The 12,947-nt window shown below is 35.8% G+C and overlaps 1 protein-coding gene across 6 annotated transcripts in view; it reads left to right on the top strand.

Moving 5' to 3' along the window:
- LOC124369175 (SRSF protein kinase 1-like) overlaps positions 1–12,947 on the top strand; it is a 108,121-nt gene that overhangs the window by 64,262 nt on the left and 30,912 nt on the right. The window lies entirely within an intron of this gene.

Raw genomic sequence — 12,947 nt, 5'->3', positions numbered from 1 at the left:
GAGGACGATGTAATACAGTAGACAGGGTTATTGTATTTTCATCTCCTCTGTTGAAATCAACAGTAGTTTCATTACATGTGAGCTTTTCTACAATCACACTAGTTCCATGAAAAGAAGACTTTACAAATGAACAGATAACATACTGCTTTAACACGCTACGGATGAACTGTTTTAAGACTGTACTGACGTACTGTCCTAACAGTATCCTAAAGTACTGTTATTATGCTGTACTGTCCTAACAAAATCAAATCAAAGTTTTATTTTTTAGAAAATTTCCAATACAATATCAAAACATTATCTCACAAGAACACTATACAATTTGTTATATTGTTTGCTGTGATCTATAAAGCTTAGCGGAAAACCAAATTCAAAACAAACAGGACTGCAGCAATATTTTCTTTTAATAAATTGCGTTTTAATATATTTTTAACTTACAATTTAATTTTTATAAATTAATAAATTGAATATATTTATTTTACGAATCTCTCAGCCAAATTTTGTTTAACGTTGAAACTTTATTTTATAATGCGAATCAACAGCTCAAAATTACAACTATTGTAGTGTACAGAATCAACTTAAATTCACTGTTATGTAATACAATTTGTCAAATCAAAGTGAATGTATATACGTTTTACTGTCCCATTTTTCCTGCTTTTTAATGTTTAACTGCAGTAACAGTGCCATATTCATAAATTCTTTATTTAATATTTTTCTGTAATATGTTTTTGTGTTGAGTGCCCATGTGTTTGAATTGTGTTTTTGTCTTGTTGTAATTAACCACTGTTATGGAATTCAAAAACAGGCGAGAACTCGTTTAAATTTAACTAAAATAGGAACCGAAAGTGTGATGAAATTGTCTGTATCTTAATTTGCAAAGTATTGTATCTGACAAAACACACCAAATCTGGGGTAATTTTTTGAAATGTAATAGTATTCCATCTGTTATTACATCACACTAATAACTTGCAATAACTTTTTTGTGAAATGAATATAACCAACTTTTCCACACAAACATATACTGTGTGAGTTAAAAGTAGGGATATACTCTGTTTAATTTTATATGGATAAAGATGGAGAGATGGAACTCGCACCTTTCTAGGAAATAGAAGAGACCTTTTTAGTCACTATTATAACAAGATCTACAAGAAGAGGTGAGATCGATTTTCTTGATGTAAATCGTCATGCTTCATGACAATGCTGTAGCAGTTTTTGGCCGTCCAGGTTTAGGGTGGTCTTTAACGCTGCCTGTTTCCTGGAAATGTTGGATTGTTTTTTGAATTCCTGATTTACATTCAGTAACCGTTCGTTAAACCATCAATAACAAAAAGGAAAGCTAAAAGATATAGTTATAGACTCTATGACAAGAATAATTTATAAACTAATAAATAATAAAAATTAGAGTACAAATATATTTAATAACAAATATTTTGACTAGAACTTACAATAAGACTTACAATAGAACTTACTACGTGGATATATTATGTGTTTGGTTTTGTGACATTGTCTAGACGTACTGTCCTAACACTGTACTGAAGTATCACCGTCCTAACGCTGTACTGAAGTATAGTAGAGAATTTATAGCATGACCGGTGACTTCGAGATGCGCCGTAGGCAAAGACGGAACTAAAGTGGTGGGGGGTGGAGCGGCTCAGTCTCTTGCCGTATTTAGCCTTGTGAACTTCGGTCTCCAGTCTTCTATACATGCCGCCCAAAAAACATTCGCTTGTGCCAATTCACGAGTTGTAATACAATTTGTGAATTAATTGCGTTGTGCTCATAACGTTTTAAGTAAAGAGTTTGAGATGGATCATAATGTAAAAAGTAAAATTGGAGGTAGAAAGGTTATACACGGCCAAGCAATAGAAGTGCTTCCCATTTTATGAAACGGGAAGCAGAAACCAACACACTTCTAAATTTGAAGAAAGTTCAACAGCGTGTCGTAGAGGCAACTGGAATTTCTAAAAGTACGCTGAGACGAATTTTGAAGGAGGAAAAAAATAAGTCCAATTGGCAATTCTTTTAGTACGCCCAACAAAGTAAGAAAACGCAAACATACTAAACTTAATCTGGACAATCTTGATTTGGGTGTAGTTCGAAGAACAATAAATAATTTTCATCGACAACGGGGTTTTGTTATGTTAACTATTGCGTGTGGATCGTTGGCGTTATTGTTATTTTAAGTATACATCATTAAATTAACTTGATGCAAGTTAGTAGATAAAACTGAGTTTTTTCTTATTCTACTGTGTATATTGACAAATTAGTTTAACCAGTTTTATATTAATTTTTAATTTAGCAGCTAGGCTATGTCAGTTGAAAATTTTGTAGTGTATAATTGTATTTACTATCGTAAATCCTGAAGCTTACACGGTTAGTATATGATAAATTGAATTTTAATGGCTAACAAAGCGTAACAATTACAATTCTGAACTGTTGTCGTCGTTGGAGATCAAGAATAATATAAATTCCTACCCTTTCCCAATTTATGAGAACCCTTTCTTACCACCAGGTACCTCTACTGCGAACTCATTAAGAAGGGTGAGCTATGAACACAATTTCGGCAGAACATAGTCATTGTTAAGATCACGTACATCCGGTCCCAATATTTCCAAGATTTCCTGTATTGAATTCCCCATCATAAAAGTCCGTCGCCGTAACTTCAAAAGAGTCTAGAAATGTTCAAATATTCTCAAGGTCACCTATATTAAATTGCTCATCATAAAAGACCACCGTGGTAAGAACATAAGGGTCTAGAAATATTGGCAAACACTACAATATTCGGCTCCCGCCACCACTATGAGCCGGGAGCCAAAAACTCTCAGTAGGGTTAGTAGCACCGTACTCACTCCCCTACTTTAGATTGTGCCCCCACGCGCTCAACTCATCCACTCCTCACGCGCATCCCACCGGTCATGCTATAACTTCCCTAGAGTATCACCGTCCTAACACTGTACTGAAGTATCACCGTCCTAACACTGTACTGAAGTATTACCGTCCTAACACTATACTGATATACTATTGTAACACTGTACTGATGTACTGTTCAAACATTGCATTGATGTACTGTTCCAATACCCTTTCGGTGATGTTTTTAACATCACAACAGTTAATCAGTGCCATTTATTCAAGCGCGTTTTACAAATACATCCACCTTATCAAAATGATTGTAACAATTGAAACGCTATCACATAAAGATTTATTGTAACCGTATGCAACCTTCCCAGATGAAGCTACTGACTGCATTAAACATGGAACAACTTTCAAGTTACACAACGTTCCACAAACGGGAAAATGCGGATCAAGTAAGCTCATCTGCCTTTCTCGGCTGGGCTCATGAAAACCGCTTAGTTTGACAATATTAATTAGTTTAATTTATGATCAAACTCTAGAAATCGTTAGCTTTTAAGTTGTATGCAGATGATTACCTTTCGTTGATACACGTAACACATTTAGACATTTTTTTCATTTTTGTATAAGGATACAAAGTGGCAAATATACAGACTAGAAAATGTTTTGGTTAGAATATATGTTAACACTGGTTTTGGTGAATTTCTGTTGATCAAAAATATAGAAAAATAACTTGTGAGTGATTTCTGAAATGATATCAGAGTACTATAAAATGTAAGCGCTTACTTGTAAATTAAGATACAGAAATTATACACAATTCCCTACATTTTAAGAATGCATTGTAATAAAAAAACCTAATGACATCATCGTTATTAAGTGAATGAAAGTATAATTTCTTATCAATGTCCAGTCTCCCACGTTCAACTTAAACAAGCAATAATAAAGTAATGTTTCAGTTGATGCAGTTGACTTTTCACGCAAGGGACTTGTACCCTTGGTTATTATCAAATCTTTAATTGCTCGTCACAATTACACATTGTATGGCAAACGTCAGAATTAATTATAAATTTAAGACTCGCATTCCACATTACCACCACGTCCAAACTTACATAATGTTCATGCATTCCAGTCTCATTCATCCATCGCCAATCTCAACCCCACTTCCAGCGCTGGAGTCAGTCATCGAATTGGGCGGTCTCCCAGTTAAACGCCAGAAACTCGTCAACGCTGTAAAATGCATTTGGACACGAGGAAGCGCTTAAGACGAGCTTTTGACGCCTTGGGCGTTTGGGCGTTTGTAATAGAATTTGGCAAACTGTTGATAAAATGAACACCTGCCTGCGAAGGCAAGTGCTCATAAACCACCGTTCTGTGTCTTCCAGTACGGTAGTTATCTCTGCCTCTAGTCTCATTACCCGTGTGTATGTCACGTCCCCTGGTTAGGGCACATTTAGACAAACAGAACAAAGATGTTTCTAAAATGTAGAGACTGGGCAGAGTCAACAGTTGCAAAGTTTTGAATGCTGTCCTGCACGACTCTCTGAAATTCAACCTTGCGATGATACGAATTGCTTTTTTTTTTGCAATTTGAACACCCTCAGGAAATTATTGCCTGTACAGGCCCCCCACAACACCACTCCATAGGAAAGGTGAGAGTGAATTAGCCCATAATATGCCGCAATCAATACCTGACTGGGGCAGTACCGGGCCAAGGACCTCAAAACATATATTCCTGAGGACAGTTTGGCACACACATGGTCAATGTGATTATTCCATGTCAACCCTCGGTCGAGGAGTATTCCAAGGAATTTTGCGGAATAGACTTCTTCCAATATGGAATCTGCCAACATGACGGCTGACCCACATTGGGAGTCCATTGGACGCAGTGCGAAATTTAGCACGTTGGATTTCGAAGAATTCGTTTGAAGGTTGAGGCTATTGAAATATTGCACACAATTGTTGATATCGACAAAGGTTTGTAGCTCCAAACCTTCTTGTGTGTTATCTCTGAAACAGAGAGTCGTGTCATCAGCATACTGCACAATTTTGCCATGCAGCAGCGATGAATGTACGTCATTGACGTACAACAGGAAAAGGATTGGGCTAAGTATAGAGCCCTGAGGGACTCCATAACTCAGTTGGATTGGTTTAGAAAGTTGGTTTGATATCTGGACCACTTGAGGTTCTCTGACTTAAAAATGATTTAAGCCATAAGAGCGGCACACCTCGGATGCCATGAGAATGTAGTGTGTGTCAAGCAGTATTTCATGGTCAACGCAGTCGAACGCTTTAGACAGGTCTAGGAACACACTTAATGTGTGTGATCCTGACGTTCTAGTCCCTCTACAACCATATCAACCAGACTCACCACTGCGTCTATCGTAGATTTATTTTTCCTGAATCCAAATTGGTGTTCAGAAAGCTGGTTGTTTTTATTTAAGAAATAAAGCATTCTCGTTAGAAAAAGTTTTTCAAATATTTTGCTCAATACAGGCAAAATTGAGACGGGCCGATAGTTATTTATTGAACAGGGGTTTTTCTTTCTTGAAAATTGGATGCACTTTTGCAATTTTTAGGAGAGAGGGAAAAACTCCTGAGTTTAAAAGACAAATTGACCAATTGAGTCAGTGGTTTCACGATATGCCTTGAGCATTGCTTTACTAACCACATGGATCTCGATTCTAGATCATTTGATTTTTTTGCTGGTAATTGTTGAATGATTTTATCGAGCTCTTCCTCAACTACAGGAGTGAGAGCCATTGAGGCTGTTGGACTCTGTCTGCGCGTGGGATTCCCCTGTGGCAGCGATGGACGAGGGGCCCCGTCCACAAGCAACGGACGCAAAAAATCCGTTAAACTCGTCGGCAACCCTAGAAGCATCACTCACTAGGGGTGTCCCCAATTTTGACTGTGATTTGCTTGGATTCGTGATGTTTATTGTTAATGATGCCCCATACAGTTTTTAGAAACGTTTTTTGGAATAAAATAATTGATTTTGAGACATCATACGCTTTTGCAGCTTGGATCACCTTTCTATAATTTTTTTTATAATTTCGAAAAAAAATTTTTGAACTGTTCATTTGGACGTTTTTTTCTGTTTATTTCGGATTAAAAACTTGAGTTTCTCTCTCGAAACCAAAATGCCTTTAGTGATCCAAGTATTATTTACCTTCTTAGGACGAGGTTTTGATCATTTTTGTAGGGGGCAGCAGGTGTTTAGATGGAAATTCAAACATTCATTGAACATTTGAAACTGCTGCTCTACTGGGTGTGAAGAATTTAAAAAATTCCACTTTTCTTTTGAAAGGGAAGAGTTGAGGAGAGCAATATTTTCTGGCCTCGTGTCTCTTATTGTTTTGGTAATTCTTGGTTCATTCGCGATTTGTTTTCCACTAATGATAGCCTCTTGGCCATAGCGGTCCGAGATAGCTGTGTTGACCACCGACACTGTGACATTTTCAACGTTTGTGATGAGATGTTATCAATAGCCGACTGTGTTGTAGCCGTCACTCTCGTTGGAGTTTTGACCAACAGTTCATTATATGAAGGGTCAAGACTTATACTGCCAGTTTATTTAGAGCCGTATGTTATAATAGCCAGCGTATCAGTATGATTAATGTTACTTTACTGTAACAATAATTGATGAAGTATATTTAGCCGTTTCTCGAAATATAAACCCAGATAACATTTATCGAATTAAACGGATCATTACTTTGGGGAATCCATTTGTATGAAATTTTGTCGTGCACCACTCAGGAAAGAGTATAGTTTATAATTTAATTACATTTTTATTAGTGGAGTTTAAGGCTATGTTGAAAGAAACAAGTGAATTCATGAATATTCTTCCTCCCCTCCCCGGGTGGTGATTTGTACGTTAAAAATGTTCTTCAAGGAGTGAGAGAGAAAGATGTTCCTTTCCATAGACGATCTCCCAAAAATGCTTAGTGTTTAACAGAATATATATATAGAATGTGTGTGTGTGTGTGTGTGTGTGTGTGCGTGTGTGCGTGCGCGTGTGCGTGCGTGCGTGTGCGTGTGTGCGTGCGTGCGTGTGCGTGCGTGCGTGCGTGCGTGCGTGCGTGTGTGTGTGTGTGTGTGTGTGTGTGTGTGTGTGTGTGTGTGTGTGTGTGTGTGTGTGTGTGTGTGTGTGTGTGTGTGTGTGTGTGTGTGTGTGTTCCTTTAATCTCATTACTAATAAATACTCCTCCTCACTAGCATAGATTCAAGGGAATAAACCCAAAATTCTCTTTTGGTTTACAACCACCATGAGAATCTCGCAACAAAATTGTTCCTAAAACACTGGATAGTAACTTTCCTTATTACCCAAATAAATAGTTTATAATGCTCATTATAATACTGATTTGATTAAGATATTGATCGCAGTTACGACCTACATAAAGTTAAAAATATATATAATTGCCTTCTCAATAAATCCAATAATTGGCACTGCCAGTTAGATACAACAAATGATCCAGTAATGTTCACACAAACAGTTAAAGTAATTGGAAATTGTACCAGTTACGTTCCGATAACTAAAAAGTTATATTGAGTTAGAATCAGACATTAATTCCCTAATGAGGCTGCCGATCATTTATTAATAATTGCACACGAAGCAACTATCCTCTACTTTTCTGAGTCTTGAAAATAGACGCGTATAGACATAGATGTTTATGGAAGGTGATGCATGTTTCTACATGCTCATCGACCGGTGAATTTGTTAAACATTGTGGTTTATTCCTTTTCGGAAAGTCAGGCCGTTATTAGCCATGGACAACGAGTTGTACCATTGATGTGAGAACCAACGGACTATACTACTGGAACGCGTTGTGCGATTCGATCCGGATTGCCATCCCCCAGCAAAGTGCACTTACTTCGGAAAGTTAAATTTTGCAGCAAAGAATAAACAGAAGTGACTATAAAATAAGGTCAATGAAAGGTTTAATTTCAGTGTTTGCGAAATAAATTTCGCCCCAGATACATTGATTGATATTTAGGAAAATAATTTACAGGGTTTCCCTTCGAGTTACTGGTAAGTAATCTAAAAAACAAACATAAAAGTAAAAATAAACATACGTTTTCAGACAAAAATAAAGAGTTTGCTCTAACACTCTACTTTAATTCACCAAAAGCTTATAGATATATGAGAGTTTCACACTTATTGTTACCAAACCCTGCTACACTAAGAAAATGGATCTCAAAATGTAATGGCCCAGGGTTTATTGAAGAAGTATTTATATATTTGAATCGTAATGCAAAAGAACATAATCACTTAAGACGTGTAAGTTTAGTATTCGATGCGATGAGTGACGCCTGGAAACAGATAGTATATGATGAGGAGTTGGGAAAAAATGTAGGATATGTAGATCTTGGAGGATTTAAAGTAGATAATAAAGAGGAAATTGCAACAGAAGCTTTAATTTTCAAATTGTTTTATTGAGAGGCCATTTTAAAGGTGTTATAGGATACTTTTTTTGAAATAAAACTTCATCAATTTTACTTTAGTCGCAGCTGATTGAAGTGGCTATACTAAAACTAAGTGAAGTGGGCGTGAATGTTTAGCGTGACCTTTGACGGTAGAAGCACTAATCTCAGTGCTTTAAAACATTTAGGTTATAAATTCCATGAAAGGTAATTTTTTGACTTGATACAATTAATTATGATATTTGTGCTATTTTGGATCCTCTACAAATGTTGAAACTTTTGTAATGCTTTGTAAATGCTCTAGCGGACATGAAAACTGTGGAATCTGAGTCAGGTATGATTTTTTTAATATATAGAAGAACTTAACAACTTACAGAAAAACAGGGTTTAAAAATGTGTAAGAAACTATCACACAAATATGTTTTCTACAAAAACCGAAAATAAATGTGACTTTTGCAGCACAGACTAAGCTACATCGTAGCGGACGCTTTAGAATATTTGTATGTAAAACAACATCCACAGTTCATAAACTGTTTACCAACAGTTCAATTCGTAAGGTAAGAATAATTGATCATCTTTTTGGTTATTTCAACAGTAGGGATCCATTCTGAAGACGCTATAAGGGTCCCATAAAATTAGAAAACAAGGAAAAAGATGGTCAAATGTTAAATATAGTACAAAACTATTTGTCCAAACTTAAAATTGGAGAACTATCAGTGTTGGACCAAGCAAGAAAACGTTTGCTTTATGGGTTTTAAGTAATATCAAGAGTATTTGTATTTACGGAGACAGGTTGTTAGTTTTTAGATCATTTTAACTATTTGTTAGCCTATAAGTTTAATCAAGACAATTTAGAATTATTTTTCTCTTGTGTTAAGTATAATAATGTAATGTTATATAATATAATAATAATAATATAATAATAAATAATATAATATAATAATGTGTAAGTTTAATAATGTGAAAGTATTAAGTACTTTCTGCATGAAGTAGAGGTGTAAACAATAATAATACAAATACTAAGCAGTTCACTTGAGCAGTAAGACAACTGATGTTCCGAAATAGTATATGAGCTTCTGAGAATGCTAACTGCTTTGAATTTGATCCTAACCCGGGATCGGTAGCGTTATCGTAAGGAACACGAGAGGTAGCGCGTATAGGCGCTCCCTAACATCAGTTTAGTGTGCTTATACAGACTTGTTTTGGCAGTTTGAATAAATTTTATAACATTTATAGTATTCTTATAAATTTTAACATATATTACATCCATTTTATATATATATATATATATATATATATATATATATATATATATACATAATGTAAATACCTACATTTCTATCTGGTATTACATTGTGACATGATCGGAAACTAGTTTAACTTATTAGAATGTGTTTAATTATTACGGTAAATATCAAGAGAGGGATGAAAGTAACACAAGTATTACATTGCTAAGTGAAAGTTTAATCAGAATTGTTCATCTAAAATTCATGTCAGTCCAATACAATTTCAATAAAAATAGCTCAAACAAATCGTCAATGACAAATGTTTTCCCCTAAAATGTTCTCTTCAGTCAGTTGTTTGGACTTCTTGGGAAACACATTCACTGCATACTATTTTTGTTTGTCCAGTATGCTCTTTGGCAAATAGATTTTCTGCAATTACCACAGCAGACTGAGGTAAATCGGTTCTTTCGTACGGGGCAGTAGGCACACCTTGGTTTCCGCCCGAATGTTTCTGCAAAGATAAAGACACATACCATAGTTATTATAATTATGTTTATGTACTATTAATGATTATAGTTTACATTTATATCAATACTATTTGTTGTTCAATTTAATTTTCTTTGGAAACATAAAGTACGAGTATATTGAGCAATAATTACCTTGTCTCTCATTTCCTGACATGAAGGTCTTGGCCAAGAACGTTTTTGATTGACTGTCTGAGTCCAATTGATAGCACATCGACTGAGGCACGTCTCAAAAGATGTGGTTTGACCAGGTCCATTGCAAGATTGGTGATGAATTTTCTTCTTGGAATTGTATCTCCCGTATTTGAGAAATAAATGATCTGGGCATTGACAGTAGCCAGATCAAGAAGACCACAGAAGATTACTAGAGGCCATCTGTTGTTGACTCTTTTGACACTATAGTCTTTTTTTCTTCCTATCAACAACATCAACACCTCCTTTAGTTAAATTATAAAAAAGTAATTGACTTCTGGGTTTGTTGTCATCTCCGGTTTCAGGGTCGATTGTATCATCATCATGTAGAGTGGAAAGCATAAGAACATTTTTATTTATTTTTCTTGGGCACATATGAAACTAACAAAAGTATTATTAGATTCTTTGCCGAATCCAAACATACTGCTTCCAACTGGTCTTTCCTTGACATTCAAAAATTCTGGTGGTAATTGAGGCTTGTTTTTTCTGATTGTGCCTACTATTGTTGTCCTATAGTTAGCATACAGATCATTGGCAAGTGGAACTGAAGTAAAATAATTATCCATAGTAATGTTCCTGCCAGATTTGTCAATGGGTCGGAATATTCTCTTTACGACTGCGGCTGCAGAATTGTCCTGTAGGGTAAGGACATCCGGCTGGTTGTTTACCAGGATAAATTTCCATATTAACTGTAAAAAAGGTTCTGGCATCGCATAATATTTTAATTCCATATTTGTCAGGTTTACTGCTGATATACTGGCGGAACATACATCTTCCGCGAAAACCCTCTAACATCTCATCTATTGTTAGGTATTCCCCAGGTGTATAACTTGAATTACAACTACTGACGAAACTCTCAAAAACCTTTTCTGATTGGAGCCAGGATGTCAATTTTTTTACGAGCATTTCGAGTTCCCTTGTCATCGAACCGAATTAGCCCTATACAACTGGTGAAAACGTCTTTCACACATTATTGCTCTGAAAAACTCTGGAGCTGTACCATTAGTTTCCCACATTTTCTGATGTGTTCAAATGGTTGCTTTTCTTTAACACCCAACATGTATAGAACACCAAAAAAGGCTAATAGTTCATCAAAGTTAGTTTTGGGGGGCAGTCTTTTTCCTTCTTTTGATACGAATTGGCCATTTTAGATAGCTTTGCATTTGTAAAATATACAATATCATTGTTAGTTTCATCAGAAATAAACAATTTCCAACAATCTACAGCGCTTTTTCCGGTTTTTCGCTTCACCTTTTACGCCGGGCAGTTTAGTAATAATATTATTCTTAATAGTTTTTCTTTTCTTATTTTGTTGTTTATGTGCTTGCCAATTAGTATGCTCGTCCTTTCCAGTATATTGGATTCCAGACGGCTGCATTGTAGCTGTTGCAGGTGGACGTTTCTGGCTTCTATGCTGACTTGAGGGCTGCAATGTGGTTCTGGAAGGTATACACTGAAGAATTGGAGGGTTAGGTGGTTCAGAAATTGGGAGATTGGCTCTTTCATCACTAGCAGAATCATTGGATTGCTCCGTATCAGTATGATGTGGAGAATTTTCAGTAGTAGCGTCACTTTCACAGTCAGAAGCAAAAGTTTCCATTAGTAGCGACATCGTTCTCTTCTTCTATCCAACTCAAAAGAACAGAATCACTAGGTCTGTAAGCCATTATAAACGTCACTGTAACACTTATCAATAGAACATCACAACAGCGTAAAATGAACAAAACAATAACGCCAAAGGTATCGAGGTTATAGCGCACCTAACACTGCCAGCGACGCGGTCGGTATCGTGGCGAGGCGCAGACTAACAAAGCCGGCGGGGCGCACTTCCCCCTTCCTCTCACAGACCACGTGTGCGTGAATCATCGCATAACAACTTCAAAAACGTGGACTCAAATACTCATTTGAGAATAGCTGGAGTTTGAAAAGTTTGAGTCTAAAATTTAAAAAAAATTCTATATAACAAACGTTTTTGTTAGGCGCAACCTAACGACGCTACCTATCCCGGGTGACGAATTCACTGGAAGCCACGAGTTATTTTTTATTAAAACAGTGACTCAACTATTTAAAAAAAATAATAGTACATTATCACTTAGGAATAAGGCAATAACTGACCAAAATAATTTTATTTTCTAACAGGTTGATTAAGTATGTCACGTTTGTACATTGTATGTAGTTTGCCTTTAAATAAAATACAGTCAATAAAAAGGTGTTTTTTTCACCTAGTACATATTTTAAAATCTGTAGTCTCCGTTATCGGTTCACTTTATACAAAATTGCTGTGGTTCGAATTTTCAAATTTGAGCTTGTTAATATAGATTTTATTAGTTACAGTAGTATAACCCCCACAAACTACTCTAAATATAAGGAATAATATAAGCCGCCATGTCGGCTAGAGAGGGGATAACTAAATACTGAAGTAAGTAGACAGTGAAATATCTAAGTAAAGTAATTCTTGTGTATTCTGGAAACGGTATCACAGTAATTTATAATAAATAAAAGATTCGTTCCTTGTCATATCACGCCAATCGTCATCAACCAATCAAAAACTCTGGTTCTAAAGTTTTTTTCAGTCAACTTGAGCCTTCGTGTACAAATGTTATAACAACAAGAATGTTCGTGTGTTGTTATACAACAGTGTTAAAAAAACATACACCTTGGACAACAAAAGCTTAAACCTCAAAACGTGATCAAACTCAAACCATTATTTTTGTGCTCATAATAGGTTTCCTGTTTA

Source organism: Homalodisca vitripennis, chromosome X, assembly GCF_021130785.1.
Source record: "Homalodisca vitripennis isolate AUS2020 chromosome X, UT_GWSS_2.1, whole genome shotgun sequence".
NCBI classification, from domain to species: domain Eukaryota; kingdom Metazoa; phylum Arthropoda; class Insecta; order Hemiptera; family Cicadellidae; genus Homalodisca; species Homalodisca vitripennis.
Note: the sequence above shows the minus strand (reverse complement) of the source record. Positions and strands in the feature narration are given on the sequence as shown.